Raw genomic sequence first — 17,255 nt, 5'->3', positions numbered from 1 at the left:
ACAAAATACTAAATAAATAAAAGCTATAATCTGGTTTGGTTGGTATCAGCATCAAACGTGTTTTCGGTACAATCAACTTGGTTAGTATTTTCCATCTGCTGTATTCACTGTTTGTGATTCACGTTTGAAACTTAATAATACACTATGAGCTAGATTTACTAAGCTGCGGGTTTGAAAAAGTGGGGATGTTGCCTATAGCAACCAATCAGATTCTAGCTTTCATTTATTTAGTACCTTCTACAAAATGACAGCTAGAATCTGATTGGTTGCTATAGGCAACATTCCCACTTTTTCAAACCTGCAGCTTAGTAAATCTAGTCCATAGTCTTTAAAAAACAACTACCAAATTCTCAAGTTATGGAATAACCCACTAGAGGGGGGCACTATTGGACTTGGTATTAAGCTTTCACTAATAGAAATGTATACTTAATTGGGACATTATGTAATAGTGAATATAATGTAATAACATTTGACCTGTGTTTTAAGAAGATGTTTTGCAAGAGAGGTACAAATATGATGGCTTTTCGGAGAGTCTTAGAGATCTATTTATTATCCAGAGTTTATAACAGAGATTTTTCATCGCTGTCAAACGCAGCAATAGTAAATCTATCGCTTCAATTCATCAATAACATTTCCCTGGCAGATGTACGTTGCTGGATGGCAGCAGCAAGAGGAGACTTACCATTTGCCAGGCCAGTGCAGTGTCCATTTGAGATCGCTCTTGCCATCTCAGGATGGTGATAGCAAAGTTATTTCATTAGTGAAAATAATTTTTTATTTAAATAAAGCATTTTTCTAAGAAAATTTGCAGCACAATTATTATTTGGTTTTACTATTTTTTTTCATATTATTTTAAAAATATTTGTATATTTTTTTATTGAAAGTGGACCTGAAAGCCTAAGTGCACTGCGTATGTGTGATCTGGCAATCTGAGTCACACATGCGCAGAAGCAATGAAATCTAGTTGGCAAAATGCTAAGAATTCTCCTATAGTTGCCAGACGCAGGGGCGCACGCAGGGGGGTTTCTGGTTCCCCAGAAACCCCTCCCCTCCGCGAAGAATGAGGGCTAAACAGTGCCCCTACATAGCGGTACTGTACTGTACAGCAGCCGCGGCGCTGTACAATACAGCACCGCTGCGGATGCTTCTTTGACAGCGCCGCGGCTGCTGTACAATACAGTGCCGCCGAAATTGAGCTGCTGCGCATGCGCGGCCGCATGCGCAGCAGCTCGTTCTATATATTTCCCCCCCCTTAAAAATCCTGCGTGCGCCCCTGAGACGATATCGCCGGGATCCAGGACTGCCAAGAGGAATTTCAGGCTCTGGTACAGCAACTTCTTGGAGAGCCTTCCATAGCCTCTGAAGGGGGCGTAGTCACACCAGTTTTGTGGCTCCTCCTGCTATACAGGCCAGCCAGGGGCCCCCAGGTAGGCCTGGGTCCCGGTATCTTGTTCCTGTCCAAACCCTCTCTCAGCACCTCTGCCGGGAGCTGAGTATGACTCAGCTGCCTTTGCAAATCTTTCTCAGTAAATTGCAGCGACACAAGATTTTCTATCTCTGCGATAAACGGCGATAGTAAATCTTAGTTTTAATGCAGTTGACATTTGTGGTTTCAGGAAGTGTACTTAATGTGCCAGCTACCTCACTGGGATTGTATCTTCTCTTTCTCTGGATCAGCACTGCTAGCACAAATAAGAATAGGCTGAACTTGACAGAATTTTTTTCAACCTTGCCAACCATGATGAAGTAATTCTGACTAAACCAGAATAGGGAAGGAAGGGATGAGAAAACCTATCATTCATAATACATTGCATAACGATGGTCACAATGTGACAGTTTCATTTAGAAAGTAGCAGACTGTACTGCTTTAAAGACAATAGCTGCATTTTAGTGTCAGCACATGAAGATTGTAAAGGTGTTCAGACATATATTCTGGCAGCCATTTTGTGCCTCAGTGATATTACTAGTTCATAGTGGATCGATAGGTTGCTTTCTTGTGAGTCTTGGATCCGCTCTCAAAATGGCTGCCATCAACGTAAACATAGCAGTTCCTATAGTAAATATTGGCTCAGAATCACAAAATGGCTGCTGCCTTGCGAGCTTCAGGGTTGTCACTGCTTTTTACTTGGCGAATTGAATGACTGTATTCTCATGAATATTGGATCAACTCCCGATTTTTTTTGCCTCAAAATGTGTCGGTGACTGATCCACTTTAAACCAATGTTCTCCACTAAGGCGCTAAGTGAAGCGCAGCGACTATAAAGTTTTACCATGTCTGAGGGGGCATTGAGGACCTACAGACTTTCTCAGTATCTGAGCCAGGGATTAGCTCTCTAATTGTCATAAAACACCTATACCAAGGTGACACTGGAACAGTAATGAGGAGGTAACGAGGAGGCTGAGTGCTCTTTACTTATAAACTGAAAAATAGGTGTTTTTTAGAGAATGGCAGGTGTTTGGAATTTCCCTTTTCCATTTAATACATCCAAAGCTACGTTGCTGGAAAAAAAAAACCAACCAGACACTTTATGACACGTTTTTCATATGTTGCCGTATTATGCAATACTTTCAAAATTAATTATATGACAAAAGTGGGTGTGGCTTGTTTATTGAGTACTACTTAAGAGAAGGGGGGACTTTTGCCTTTGTTGCCATAAAGCAGACTTGTTTAGTGCATCATTGCAGCACCTAGCTGCAACTGCGTCATCCCGCAACAGAGGCGGGGCAATGCTGCCGTACTTCACAGCAAGTCGCGCCATTATGGCCCCACCCACTTCCCTAGTGGAGATGCGGGAAGGTGGCTCTTTCTCTAAGAGGACTGCCCATGAATCAGGAGTCTTCCGGACGTTCCAGGAGAGTAGCATATATGCCATAACAGGGGCGCACGCAGGATTTTTAGGGGGGGAGCGCAGCAGCTTTGTTTAGGCAACACTGTACTATACAGCAGCCGCGGCGCTGTCAAAGAAGCATCCGCAGCGGTGCTGTATACAATACAGCACCGCCGCAGAAGCTTCTTTGACAGCGCCGCGGCTGCTATATAGTACAGTGCCGCTATATGGGGCACTTCGTTAGCGGAGGGGAGGGGTTTCTGGACACCCACAAACCCCCCCTGCATGTGCCCCTGCATAAAGTGGTGAGGCAGAATTCTCCAATTTACTTATTGGTTTCTTTTCCCATCGTTTTTCATTTTGGGCAGATGGTTCTTTTTTGGAAAATTAATTTTAGTCCTGTTTCAAACATAAAAAGTAATTTACAAAAAAAAAAAGTTGTTTTTAATATAAATGTATTTTATTTTATTTTTTATTATTTTAAACCAACATTTTAGCAATTCCACTAAACAAATAATGTGATTCAAGTCCCAAATTGATTTGGGACACAACTGGAAAATTCCGTACCATGCCAAAATTTCCAAACCATGCCAGACTTTCATTACTCTCTTTAGCAAAGGGGAAATATGTATCCAATACTTTTGCTTTTACACATATGAAGACATTAATTTGCCCCTGGTGTGGGTCACTTTGGCATTTTATTTTTACACAAACTCTAATTGTATCAACCATATATTTTGTTTCATTTTAATACTCAAAAAGACAGGATGGGGATAAAATCTAAAGACAGAAACATACTTCACTCTCATATGGATGCAAAATCCCCTCTAAGATCACGTTTGTTCCTAAAGAAGATCTCCCAGAGGCATCGTTTACTACAACATTTTGACAAAACTTTAAAATGTGCCCTTTCCCTAAACTTTACATTCCTGGCTAGTTCCAGCCAATTCCCCGTGTGTATTATGCAGACCACACTCATATTGAGGAAAAGAAAGGATTTCAGCTACAATTTCTACATATTGATCATAGACATGTTGGAAATTGGTTAATGCTATGTGTGATTATATGACTATTAGCTGGGATTGGGAAGCAATGCTGAAACAACGATACATTTTTTTGTTCGTAGTGTCTACTCTCCCAGAATGTCCGGAAGACTCACAAATTTTTGGCAACCTCCCAAATCCTGTCGGCTTTATTGGTGAAGTGTTTGGGGCTAATAGCATCATCCTGGCCCCACCCCCTGCTATAATAGGCCAAAAGTGGTATTAAATAGCAGGAGGAGTGGCCTAATGAGGCGATAAGCATTGCCACACCCCCAAGGAGCGGCCAACTTTGGAAGTCTCCTGGAGGGGTGATCTAGAAAGCTGACGTAGTGTTTACAAACAATATCTTTACATTATGTTCATGTTGATGGAGTTTTGTTGACAGTTACATCAGGGCTGAGTTGTAGCTGGGTCTTGGTTTCCCTTCACCCCTATAGCTGCCTGCAATGCAGGGAGGCCGAGGGGGGATGGAGCCATGGCATGCCTATGTAGTGGGAGTAGCCACTAACCTGTTGTGGACGTTCCCCCTCAGTGGGTATTAAAAGGGGCACCAAAATGTTTCAGAACTGCACCCGGAAATTCCTTTTGGTTGCCCTGCCTGCAAGTGATCAGGCCTATGGGCATTGTAACTAATATTCAGCAACCTGTCTGGCCATGAGTTACTAATGATCCTCATATAGTGATTTCCAACAACCAATAGGATCTGCAGCACAAGCAATCCCGTTACTAGTAACCACTACTGACCTTTTCAGAGGTAAGGTTGTTCACGTTAGATGCACAGACAGGTGCAGCCACATTCCTGAAAACTATAAGTGATGAGTAGTGCTGGACATACAGATATATGATCCTGCACATCAGAACTATTGTGCTTTACACCAGAGCTCTCTGGTTGGCCATTGAGGATTGTAAACTGTCCACGGGGTTATTCTGCTGGAGTTTGGAACTATTTAACTCGACATATTGGCTATGCTGGACATTACAGCTGTTGGTTGTTGCATTTTGGTTACTCTGATATATGTTGGGGCTACGTTGCTTCTCGATTGATGCTTTTAGTATGCTGGACATAGAGGGTATGTGCACGGGAGCTATGTGTTATACAGGACACTGGGGTGGTATGCTACATATTTGGGCTATAATACAATATAGGGCCTGATTCATTAAGGAAAGTAAAGCAAAAAAATGAGTAACTTTTCGCCTTGGCAAAACCATGCGGTATTGGAGGGGGAGGTCAAACTAAACTGTGGGGACAGATTTATAGTTGGGGTAGGGCATTTCCTAGATCAACTTTAAATGACAGGGTAAAAATAAAGCTATCAAGTATTTGCATCCTACATGAAAAAACAGCCAGTATTTTCCTTATGTGCAAAATAATAAACTAATTTGCGCCCCTTGCATGGTAACATGGTTCTGTCCAGCAGAAAACATACTCACTTTTCCCTACTTTTCTTTATGAATCAGGCTCCTAATGTTTATTTTATTTAAAAGAAATTTAGCACCAAACATGACCGGTCATTCCAATCATAATCCTAGTAAAAATATAAAGCAATACAATAATTGATTTCAATGTTAAAACAGAACTTTTGTCATGATCTTTTCATTCCTTTGCCCAAAGCTATAATTGAGACATGTTCTTTGTTTGCCTGGCCAGTCAGTCTCCTCCCTCTCATCACTGGTATTAGGGAGGGGCTGGTAGAGAGGGGTAAATGACTGAAATACACTTTTAGAATATCTAGAACAAGGCCGGACAACCTGCGGCTCTCCAGGTATTGTGAATCTACAAGTCCCAGCATGCTCTGTCAGCCGATAGCCAGCAAATAGCTGGTAGGGTATGCTGGAACTTGTAGTCTCACAACACTTTGAGCACTGTGGCTTAGTGGTTAGCACTTCTGCCTCACAGCACTGGGGTCAGGAGTTCCATTCCCGACCATGGCCTTATCTGTGTGGAGTTTGTATGTTCTCCCCGTGTTTGCATGGGTTTCATCTGGGTGATCCGGTGTCCTCCCACATACCAAAAACATACTGGTAGGTTAATTGGCTGCTGTCAAATTGACCCCAGTCTGTGTGTGTGTGTGTGTTAGGGAATTTAGATTGTAAGCTCCAATGGGGCAGGGACTGATGTGAGTGAGTTCTTTGTACAGCGCTGCAGAATTAGTGGCGCTATATAAATAAATGGTGATGATGATGATGATGATGAGCCGCAAGTTGTGCAGGCCTGGTTGAGAACAAAAGGCTACAATTATATTATTATGTACCAAAGGCTCATTCCTCATGACAAGTTGAATATTTTTAAAAGAAAGCTATTTATCCAATTTAAGGTCCACTTGTCGCGTACACATGGTGGACGCAGCCTTGTTGTGGGTGACATCACTAAGACATTTCATGAATAATATTTAAATGAGGTCTGACTAACATTCATGAGGCACTGGGCACCTAGTGAATTAATGGGCTGCACTTTCATGAATATTGGTTCTGCCCACAAAATCAGAAGGACCAATCAAAAGCCGCAATCTCTGTAATTGAGGTTTCTGATTGGTTCTTCCCCCTTATACTCTCCTTCCATATTATCACACAGCCCCTGGTTTCAGGGAGTAGAACCAACAGATTAGTAACTCTTAACGATAGGTGTAATATAATTATCTCACCATTAATTTATTTAGCTAAAATCCATAAAAAGACAGATTCTTTCTGTTAAACAGCCCTTCATAATCCTGTTTCCTTGTAAAGCCTCACGCCCATAATCACACAGCGCCACGGTGACTTGCAATATCCTTATTATGTACAGATGTGGCCGCTAAGCCGAAGCAGAAAGGAGCAGTCACCATGTAAGATATTATGTGCAGGAATTTGGAGAGCTCAGGAAATAGCTGGCAACGATGAATCAAGTTTAAAGGTTATTCCAGGTCTGTAATATGAGATTCTGTGCACATATCAATATGTATCTGTCAAGGGGTATTTGGAACAGAGCTGAGTTCTGAAGATCTCTTTGGAGACTAATAATCTGGTAAATATTAGTAAAAAGGAAGTAAAAAGGAACTATGAGGTTCTGGATAACGACGATTTGTAGGCTGAGATGTGATTGGCCAATGAAGGATAGTATCTGTAGAAGTCAAAACTACTTGCACAGCTGCTCCTTGCTGCTCCAGGGGGTTTTGTAGATTTATTTAGTCTACTTTACATTTCAAAGCTTCATACATTTCCCCAATCTATCCTATGAAGAATTCTGTGACATATGATTTGAGAAATGGAAGTATTAAAGTGTATTAAAGTGGAACTAAAAGGTTTTTTTTTCACTTTCTGAAATGAAAGAAAAAGTCCACCTTTGTCAAGTTGTTTAGGAACAAAGGGCCCGATTTAAAGTTGGATATAAGTCCATTTGTGCCACGCAAAAATGCAACTCAACTCTGTGCTTGGGCATACAATGTAAGTTCAGTACAGTAGGGGCATAGAGACGCAAGTCACCCACACCCCTTAGAGATGCATCTGACTTTGACTTCCACGTATCTTTAAGATATGCATTTTAGGGGTCCCGTTTAGGGTTCCCCTAGTACCCGTGCAAGTGACCAATTGATGATGATGACGGCTGCATGTTGCAGCAGACAAACCTATACACTAGATTAAAAGCTGAACTTTTCTTAAGATACATGAGACTCAAAAGACAGCCGTACAAAGGGTATATTTACTAAACTGCGGGATAGAAAAAGTGGAGATGTTGCCTATAGCAACCAAACAGATTCTAGCTGTTATTTTGTAGAGTGCACTAAATAAATGACAGCTAGAATCTGATTGGTTGCTACAGGCAACATCTCCACCTTTTTCAAACCCGCAGTTTAGTAAATCTAGCCCTAAGTGTTTTTTTTGAAAAGTTGCTGCAATCTTTACGTTTAAAGTGTAAATGAGCAAAATAGCCCTTGAGGGTCTCAAAATATGTATTTACAAATACAGTGCGGAATAGCATTGTGCATAACAGTGAAGCAAAAATGGAGCTTGAACATTGTATTTGAAGCTTGATTTTGCCACAAGTGTCTTACTGGCGTGGTGTGGATATGGTGTGTCTGGAAAAGGTCATGGTCTCATTTAAACTGGGTGTTATTAGTGCAGATCTGGGCATAAAAAACTACTTTTTGTTAAAGCGCTGGTCTTATGGCCCAAAGACTTATAAAACGTAAATATAACCGGTTGTAAAACGTATTAAATCTATCCAGTCAAATAATATGCTAGTTAAAAAGGCAACTGCAACTAAATAGTAAAGTGAGTAAGAAAAAATCTAAAACAGTTGAGTAGTCATAAAAATGTAACACATAAGTATAAAAGAAGGCATCAAAACAATAAATACATCAATAATTGAAATGTTAATGTGAATAGATATCCAATAGCTGAAAAAAATCCTATATCATAAATTAAATAAATACTACTAATAATAGAGATTTCACAAATTACTTTACTCTGGGGAAAGATGTTCATAAAGTTCCACAGAGAAGTTATGTCAGATGTCTGCTAGAAATGCAGACAGGGTCAGGGTGCAACTCTAGAGAGAAACGCGTTACTACAGACACTATATAAAGAGGTGGATGCTTGCGTCATACTAGGTACATTGTTTTAAAGCCAATTTATCCAGAGAGTCTAGAAGAAGTTCTAGATTTATTTTTAAAAAAAGGAAGAGGTCTTGGCCAGAGGTTGACACATCACCCAGGTTATAAGCGGGATGTATCCACCATTTGGGTGCTAATCCTCACATTGATATATCTCTATTTTCCCTCTCCCTCCTTTTTTATTATTTGCCTTAAAACCCCCTTGACTCTTCTTTTTCTCCTAATTGTTCTTTTCCCTTTCCATTTTTATTTTTACCCATAATATAATAGTCACAAAACATTAATATAATTATAAATAGAAATGTTTCATTAGCCATTACTCTATTAGTTATGCTGATCCTCTAAATGTTCTACTAACTTTGTATGGGGCTTGTGTGTTATTCCCTGGTTAACCTGATTGCTGGTGGGGAGCGGCCCGTTTAATGTTGCAATGATCCTGATTGCCCATCTGCATTGAGGCATAATTCTTCTTGTAGTCCTCTTATAATAAATAAGGCTTTATCTATTGGACTCTATCTCGTCCCCTGTTGCATTACAGATGAATGCTTTACGCCTACTCATTCGGAATGTTCGGGCGATACCGGAATTTGATGTAGTCTTGTCGGACTCCGATCCAACTCCTCTTTTTTAGGAAGCGGGCGGGGCATTGATGACGCGATTCGCATAATCATGGCCCCGTCTTCATGCGCGTGGAATCATCAAGGCCATGCCCCCTTCTGCACGATGGCGGGGTATAGTTTGCTGTTTTACCTGTGTGTTGATGAATCCTGGGAGAACGTTTGTGGCGTTCATCCCTACGTGTTATAGCGGCTGTGCTGATTAGAGCTCAGAACGAATAGTTTCTGCTTATAAGTCTTCCACATTTACAAACATTGACATATATTAATTAATTTTCTAGGCCAGTGCTGATCTTCTATCCAATACAGGGTTGTTTTCTAAAGGGGGTTATGTGTGACAACATATTTGGATGCTGAAATGAGTTTGTAACCACACTTGCCAATTCAAAATGGTCACATTTCCCCTTCCCCTTTCTATATAAAAAAAATCCAATCTAATATGAACATTCGTTATTGTCATCGCTCCTCTCAGAAATTCTGACTAATAACAGTAAGCACTTGTCCATTTACCACCCAATTCTTATCTTCCCCATTCCTTGTTTGTCTCTACCTATAAACAAGTTATAATGTTAAGAGCACCTCAGATTATTAGCAAGAACTGGACTCTACTTTCAACTAATTGATTTTCTCTCATAACTACGGTATAATGTCAATTGACTGTAATGTAATGTTTGTGTTTTACTCATTAACTTGTGAAAATATCAATAAGACTTTATGTTAAAAAAATCCATAACAAATGACCCAAGGACTCCCCTTCCCCCATCCAAACACAAGCATTTTGTTACATATTATTAGGTATTTCCCATCTGTCCTTTGCAGTGAGTGTTTGGGTAGTTTTTTATGGACATATTTAGGATTTTTTACCTATTTACACTACAATGGATCAAAGAGGTGTTCCTTGCCTTATAGAAAGGCGCACAGGGGCGCTCTAAACTCTGACCTTGTCCTATTCTTTTATTTTAAGAAAGAGGGTGAACAAAATTACGATTCACCAATCAGACCAAATGACCAATTCACCTGTAAGAAATAGTCATTGGCCAGCTTAAGAGGAATATACTTAATCACTTTGTCTCCATGTGTCCCAGACACCAACAACTGGATTGTAAGATTGATCTGTGTCTAACAATTCCTGTGTGAACATCGATTCTAAACGCTGCATAAAAAAATAATCAATAAATACAATAATTCATAGAGAGTGTTCGGCAATTATTACACTGGATTAAGATTTTAGGTCTATAATGAACTAATATAATAAAGCAGTATACCATTAACCTGTCATGTGATTCATACTAACTATGCATGAGTACAACTATTAAATGTTATAACTTGTATTGATGCACTTACATGTCGGGAGGGTAATCCAGTCTCATGATGGAACTTGATAATATGATAAAATGTTGCCTTGGTTAACAATGTTAAACATCCCATGATGGAGGCAGAGTGGATGCTCCAATGCTATCAGCCAGTATGTAGACATCTCCAGCCTACTATATAGAAACTTGTCTCTCACACTCTTGTAGCTGGCTGTGGTGGAGCAGGGTTAGTACTTAGGAGGAGTAGATCCCAGGCTTGATGCTGAACAAGGGAGGTGTGGAGAATGGTTTCAACAAAACCAGGTGTCCTTTGGTGTGAGGAATACGGAGATTCACCACAGACTTAGGGTCACTCGAATCCAACTGCTGGAGAGGCTTCTGCAGATTTAAAGAGACAACAACAATTATAACCCGTGCAAAATATTGTATAACTGGCCTGGTTACATTATATGAGCAATGCTATCCTTAATCTAGGGACAGTGGAGGCAGACATTTTGTAGGCTGAAACAACAGTCAGTCTATCAATCCACTAGAAACTAGTGACATCTCTGAGACATGAGTCATCTCTCACCTCGTGCCTCAGTATGTCACTAGTGAACTGATAGGCGGCACTGTCATGAATACGGTTCAGCACAATAATTGGCTGCCTTCTCTGGGCCATGTTTACCGAGCTTTGTAAGCGAGGCCTACTTATTTAGCTAGTGATTGTTTGTATTACAGGTAGAACACATTGCTTTCTTTTATTCACATTGTTTATGAGATTTGGCTGAATGGAGCCATGGAGCTCTGTGCAGATGAAGAATGGGCAAGGCTAGCCACACAACAAATGTGGCTGGATTGCTCAGTGAAATCAAGGCCAGCGCTACCACTAGGCAATATTAGGGAGCTGCCAAGGGCACCAGGGTTTAGGGGGCACTTAAACAGCAGATGAGTGACAGAAAGTCACTCATTCAGTGTCTTTGTTGTCATGGAGACCCCCATTCCCCCTTACAATGCACCGACCCATAACATGAAGGGGAAAGCAGTCATCACCTTCTTATCTGTGAAGCTGCCGAATGCTGCTCCTCCATGTTGGAAATGGGCTGGGAGTACGGCTATGGTGCCCCATGCTGGGAAAACACTACCAAGAGGAAAACATGCCCCTCTGACTGACTGTGAGCAGGGCGCCACCTAGAGGCCCCAGGCAGCGCATGCCGGTCCTGACTGGTATGAGTAAGTTTATGCCTAGTAATATTCTGATTTTACAAAATGGTGGTTACACTGTTTTTTTAATTAGTGAGTTTATAAACATATCTGTACATAATTGTGTGTGATTCACAGTGCAAATTCTATCTGTGTCAAGACAGTGGTTTCTCTGACATAGAGAGTCCATATTGGGTACCAGCACTAACATACCGGATCTTAATTATTTTAAAGTTGCTTGCCCACAACTCACCTCTAAGTCATGCCCCATGTAGGTAAAAGGGAGGAATCCCACCATCAGGACCCTCCTTACAAACCACCCAGTTATCTGACACATAACGCTCTATTTGCCAGAGCTCAGTAAAGAGCTTTCTATTAAGCTCTATGTAATAGAACTGGGCAGTGACCTGCCATGCCATCTTTGCCATTTTAAGTGCTGTCCAACTCCCAGTTTTTGGGAGAAACCCCCTGTCTGCTACATGGTAGGGGAAGGGCTCCAAAAGTGGACAACCCCTTTAATTTCAGTTACTTGTACCTCAATATCATATCCACTTTACATTTCATAAAAACCACATATCGAAATTCACCAAGGTTATAGAACTATAAATTAAATTCCACAAAGCACAATGTATTGCTACGTAGCACCCCCCTTATATGGTTGTACACCCTATTTTTACTTATCACAGTGTCGCACACATACATCTCCAATCTGTCTGCACTTAGCTCCAATAAGTATGCAGCCACATTTTTCCTGAAAACAAAACAATATTAACATTCTCCACGCTAGATGCCTAACAGAAGAACTGAAGTGGAGGGTTAGGGTGGCGGAGTTCTCCAATATGATATCCTGTCTAAAGTTGTTAACAAATAAGTATTCTATGGAGAACACATGCGTAGTAAATGATATAGAGCAGTGTCAGCTTACACCGCTTGTGAAATGAAGTACTCTAATGAGATTAATAGGATGTCACCTCACTTCTAGCATATCCAACATCAAACGCTTTTTATTTTATTTTAGCTCCTTTTCCACCTGTTTGCATTGTGATTTAAATGGTATAGAAACCTTTAAAGCAATATCATACTTCTGTTTTCATTTTTTTTTGTTTAAGTATGAAGAACGTTGACTTTGTTCTATCTGGGTTGCTCAAAAGCTTAAGGAGATCAAAGGTCTGACAATCATGTTCCTCCTGTGCTGTTTTTTTTTTCTTTTGCTACAGAATTTAGCACTCCCTAGTTAGTGATTACACAGTTACAAAAGCCGCCCCTATTCATAAGCAATTGGAGGTTTTGTTACGTTGTTCCTTTGTAGTAACAACTAGCAGAGAGAAATAGTACTTTTTATTTATCTCTAGAGAAAGTGAAGGGAACCAATGTCATAGTGTGATCATTGTTTCAGCTCTATTAGGGTACTTACTCAAGGATGGATAGAGGAACCTGCATAGGGGGCCTGGTGGATTGGCATACAAGGGAGGCCCATACCATCTACTGGGCCACTTCTCTGCCATGTGTTAATTTGGAAAAGTTGTGTCAAGAAATGGAAGCTGCTTATGTACTGGACTCTGGCAGCTTTTCACAGTCCAAAATACAAGCAGTTTCCTGTTCGATGCCACTCAGATTGCCGGGAGCTGTGAGCTGGATGTTAATGTCATCTCCTGCTGTGTCCTAATGCTAACAATGGGGTCTGGGAGATTAGGTGCATAGACAAACTGAGGGTGGGGAGCTTCCTAGTGCCTGGAAACCCACCTCCAAGCTTGAGGCACTGTATACTTGAGGTGGCTGGACTCTGTTCCCACTTCACACAGCTCTGCTTGAAAAGGGAGAGCTGTGTGCACCTAACAGTAGTGCACGCAGCATTGCCCATGTGTATTATGGGGATAGGAAGACTTGGAGAGCAGCCAAGCACTGTCTAAAATTATAGCCACGCCCCCATGCATGCTGGTCACGCCCACTGGTGGCGTGGTGTGGAAACCCCCCTCTACAAATTCTGTGTTTAACCCTGAGGTGAGTGTTAATGGGAGAGGTACAGGAACACCACTGGATTGGAAGTCTATTTTTTGCACTTGCCACCAGATTAGTCTTCTTTATACACTAGCCACTGAATAATACTCTGGCCACCAGATTGGATATCTGCTTTGCACACTAGCCACCAGACTGTAGATCAACTTTATTAAACTGGAGGTAGGATTTACTAGTCACCAGGAGGAGGTACATACAAGATTGTGTTCTGTGCTGCATACAAGACTGTGGTCTGCGCTGCATACAAGTCACCAGGACAGCGGAGCTTAACGTTTCACCTTCAGATGACTAATATGTCGTCTTCTATATGCTGTCCTCTGACATTTACTAAGTATGTTGCTTTTTGTTCATGACTTCCTTATGTACTTTTCCACGATATATACTTATATAATCAGGTAGGGTTGTTTATTTTGTGTCCCTGGAAGATGACATAAATCACCTGTTACATCCAGAAAAGAGCTCTGTGTGTTATTCAACAAAAATAAACAACTCTGTCCAATGTTATAAATACATGGCTGAGAAAAGGCACAGCAGGAAGGAAGGAGCAATAGTCAGTAAATGTTGCAGGAAGACATACACAGATCAATAGGTGGAGACCCTGTAGATGAGGATAGAGTTTAATATCTGGAATACATATTTATGGTTCTAGTTCATTACTGTATTCATCTATAGAAACATCTTTAGATTCAACAATCTATCTATCTATCTATCTATCTATCTATCTATCTATCTATCTATCTATCTATCTATATATGACATATCTATCTCACATCATCTATCTATCTATCTATCTATCTATCTATCTATCTATCTATCTATGACATATCTACCTATCTACCTATCTACCTATCTATCTATCTATGACATATCTATCGCACATCATCTATCTATCTATCTATCTATCTATCTATCTATGACATATCTATCTATCTATGACATATCTATCTCACATCATCTATCTATCTATCTATCTATCTATGACATATCTATCTATCTATAACATATCTATCTCACATCATCTATCTATCTATCTATCTATGACATATCTATCTATCTATGACATATCTATCTATCTATCTATCTATCTATCTATGACATATCTATCTATCTATCTATCTATCTATCTATCTATGACATATCTATCTATCTATCTATGACATATCTATCTCACATCATCTATCTATCTATCTATCTATCTATCTATCTATGACATATCTATCTATCTATAACATATCTATCTCACATCATCTATCTATCTATGACATATCTATCTATCTATGACATATCTATCTATCTATCTATCTATGACATATCTATCTCACATCATCTATCTATCTATCTATCTATCTATCTATCTATCTATCTATCTATGACATATCTATCTCACATCATCTATCTATCTATCTATGACATATCTATCTATCTATAACATATCTATCTCACATCATCTATCTATCTATCTATGACATATCTATCTATCTATGACATATCTATCTATCTATGACATATCTATCTCACATCATCTATCTATCTATCTATCTATCTATCTATCTATCTATCTATGACATATCTATCTCACATAATCTATCTATCTATCTATCTATCTATCTATGACATATCTATCTATGTATCTATCTCATATCTATCTATTTATCTATATCATATCTAATTATCTCACATCTATCTCACATTTATCTATCTCATATCTATCTATCTATCTATCTATCTATTACATATCTATACATCCCACATCTATCTATCTATCTCATATCTAGCTATTTATCTATACCATATCTATTTATCTCACATCTATCTCACATTTATCTATCTATCTCATATCTATCTATGACATATCTATCTATCTCACATCTATCTATGTATCTATCTATCTATCTATCTCATATCTATCCATTTATCTATACCATATCTATTTATCTCACATCTATATATCTCACATCTATATATCTATCTCATATCTATTTTTTCTATCTCATATCTATCTATTTATCTATCTATCTATCCATCTCATATCTATCTATCTATCTATCTATCTAATCTATCTATATATGACATATCTATCTATGTATCTATATCATATCTATTTTTCTATCTCATATCTATCTATCTCATACTTGCCAACTCTCCTGCAATGTCCGGGAGACTCCCGCATTTCGCGAGAGTCTCCCGGACTCCCGGTAGAGTATGGCAATCTCCCTGATCTGCCCACTTCGGGCAGAATTCGGTTCAAACGCCGCGATTCACCGCGAATCGCGGCATTTGGCCCCGCCCCTGCTGTAAAATGACGCGATTTGCGTCATTACATCACAGGGCGAGGCTAAAATGACGTGATTTCCAAAGCCCCGCCCCCTACACGCCCACCTTCCCCCTTGCAGCTCCCGAAGAAAATAATTTAATATTGGCAAGTATGATCTATCTATCTATCTATCTATCTGTCTATCTCATATCTATCTATCTATCTATCTATCTATCTATCTATCTATCTATCTATCCATCCATCTATCTGGAGTCAGCAATGTGTTAATGTGACATTCTATACATTGTAATAGTATTTTCAAGGTGATTCTATTCTCTCGCTGACTAGATCTGCAATAGTAGAGAATGTCAGGTTTGAAGAGAATATTTACATATAATATGTTAAGAATAAGTGGATTTTAATTTCAAAGACAAACAAATTAAAACAAAAATAATTAGGTCACCCTAATTTGAAAGAGGGGTCTCCTCTTTTTAAAATGAGGGTCCCCCTGTTTATTTGGTTACTGGGTAGATCTGAATCCCACCTTATCCTATCTACTTGATATTTATTGGCTACTGAAAATAATGTTCACATTGCCTGTTAATACAAAATGTTCAGCAGGCAGTAATTAAACAGACATCCTTATTTTGACAGAGGAAACTTTCCCTTTGCAAAGTAAGGTTTCCTAAGTTTTTCTGAGTAAGGAGTAGGGGGGAGACTGAGGCTCTGAAATAGTCTCCAGTGCTCATCACCTAGGGGGCGTACACCGCGCAAGTTGTGATCACATGACGTGCGTGCACGTGACCTCTGTTCTTGCATGAGATCTCCCGCTGCAGCCCTACAAGGAAACCCACCAATCACGGCTTGTAAACCCTTTGGATGGCTTGTGCTGCAATAGTTCAAGCCCTTTAGTTCTACTGACCCAAGCTGGTGCTCATAATCCCCAATTAAATGTGAGTGCAAAAAGTTACTGATTTTATAATGCGTTTTGTCTATGACATCATTTCACTGCTAGCAAAGCAAGTCCCATCTTGAACAGGTGTTGGCATTTTAATACTTTAATTGAATATCAGATTTTGCATACTTACTCAACTATTCAGCTTAAGGTTTACATAACTACTGAACCATCCATTTAAGGTTTTACAGAACAATATAATAATCATAACAAACACAGAACTTCCTTTACACTATTTATGTAGACCCTGCAAGGTCCCAGGCTGCGTGTTGCTCCTAAACTGTGGAGCTTTCTCTAAAAGCTATCTTCATCTGCCCTTTAAAAGGATACGACACTGATAATACATAAGATAACACAAAAAACAACAAAATAGCACTTTGACATGACAATAACTACGTGGACCTGTCATCAGCTCGAAGTCTCAATAAGAAAACTTTCAACAGACTTCCTCCTCACTG

At 39.7% G+C, this 17,255-nt stretch overlaps 1 protein-coding gene across 1 annotated transcript in view; it reads right to left on the bottom strand.

Annotated features, from left to right (window-relative positions):
* CCND2 (cyclin D2) overlaps positions 1-17,255 on the bottom strand; it is a 484,289-nt gene that overhangs the window by 215,875 nt on the left and 251,159 nt on the right. Inside the window, exon 4 of the mRNA XM_075210201.1 lies at positions 10,422-10,768. The gene's annotated coding sequence lies outside the window, so the exon portion shown is untranslated. The remainder of the gene's footprint in view (positions 1-10,421; positions 10,769-17,255) is intronic.

Source organism: Mixophyes fleayi, chromosome 4 (assembly GCF_038048845.1).
Source record: "Mixophyes fleayi isolate aMixFle1 chromosome 4, aMixFle1.hap1, whole genome shotgun sequence".
In the NCBI taxonomy this organism is placed as follows: Eukaryota; Metazoa; Chordata; class Amphibia; order Anura; family Limnodynastidae; genus Mixophyes; species Mixophyes fleayi.
The sequence above is the reverse complement of the archived record's forward strand: the minus strand, read 5'-3'. Positions and strand labels throughout refer to the sequence as shown.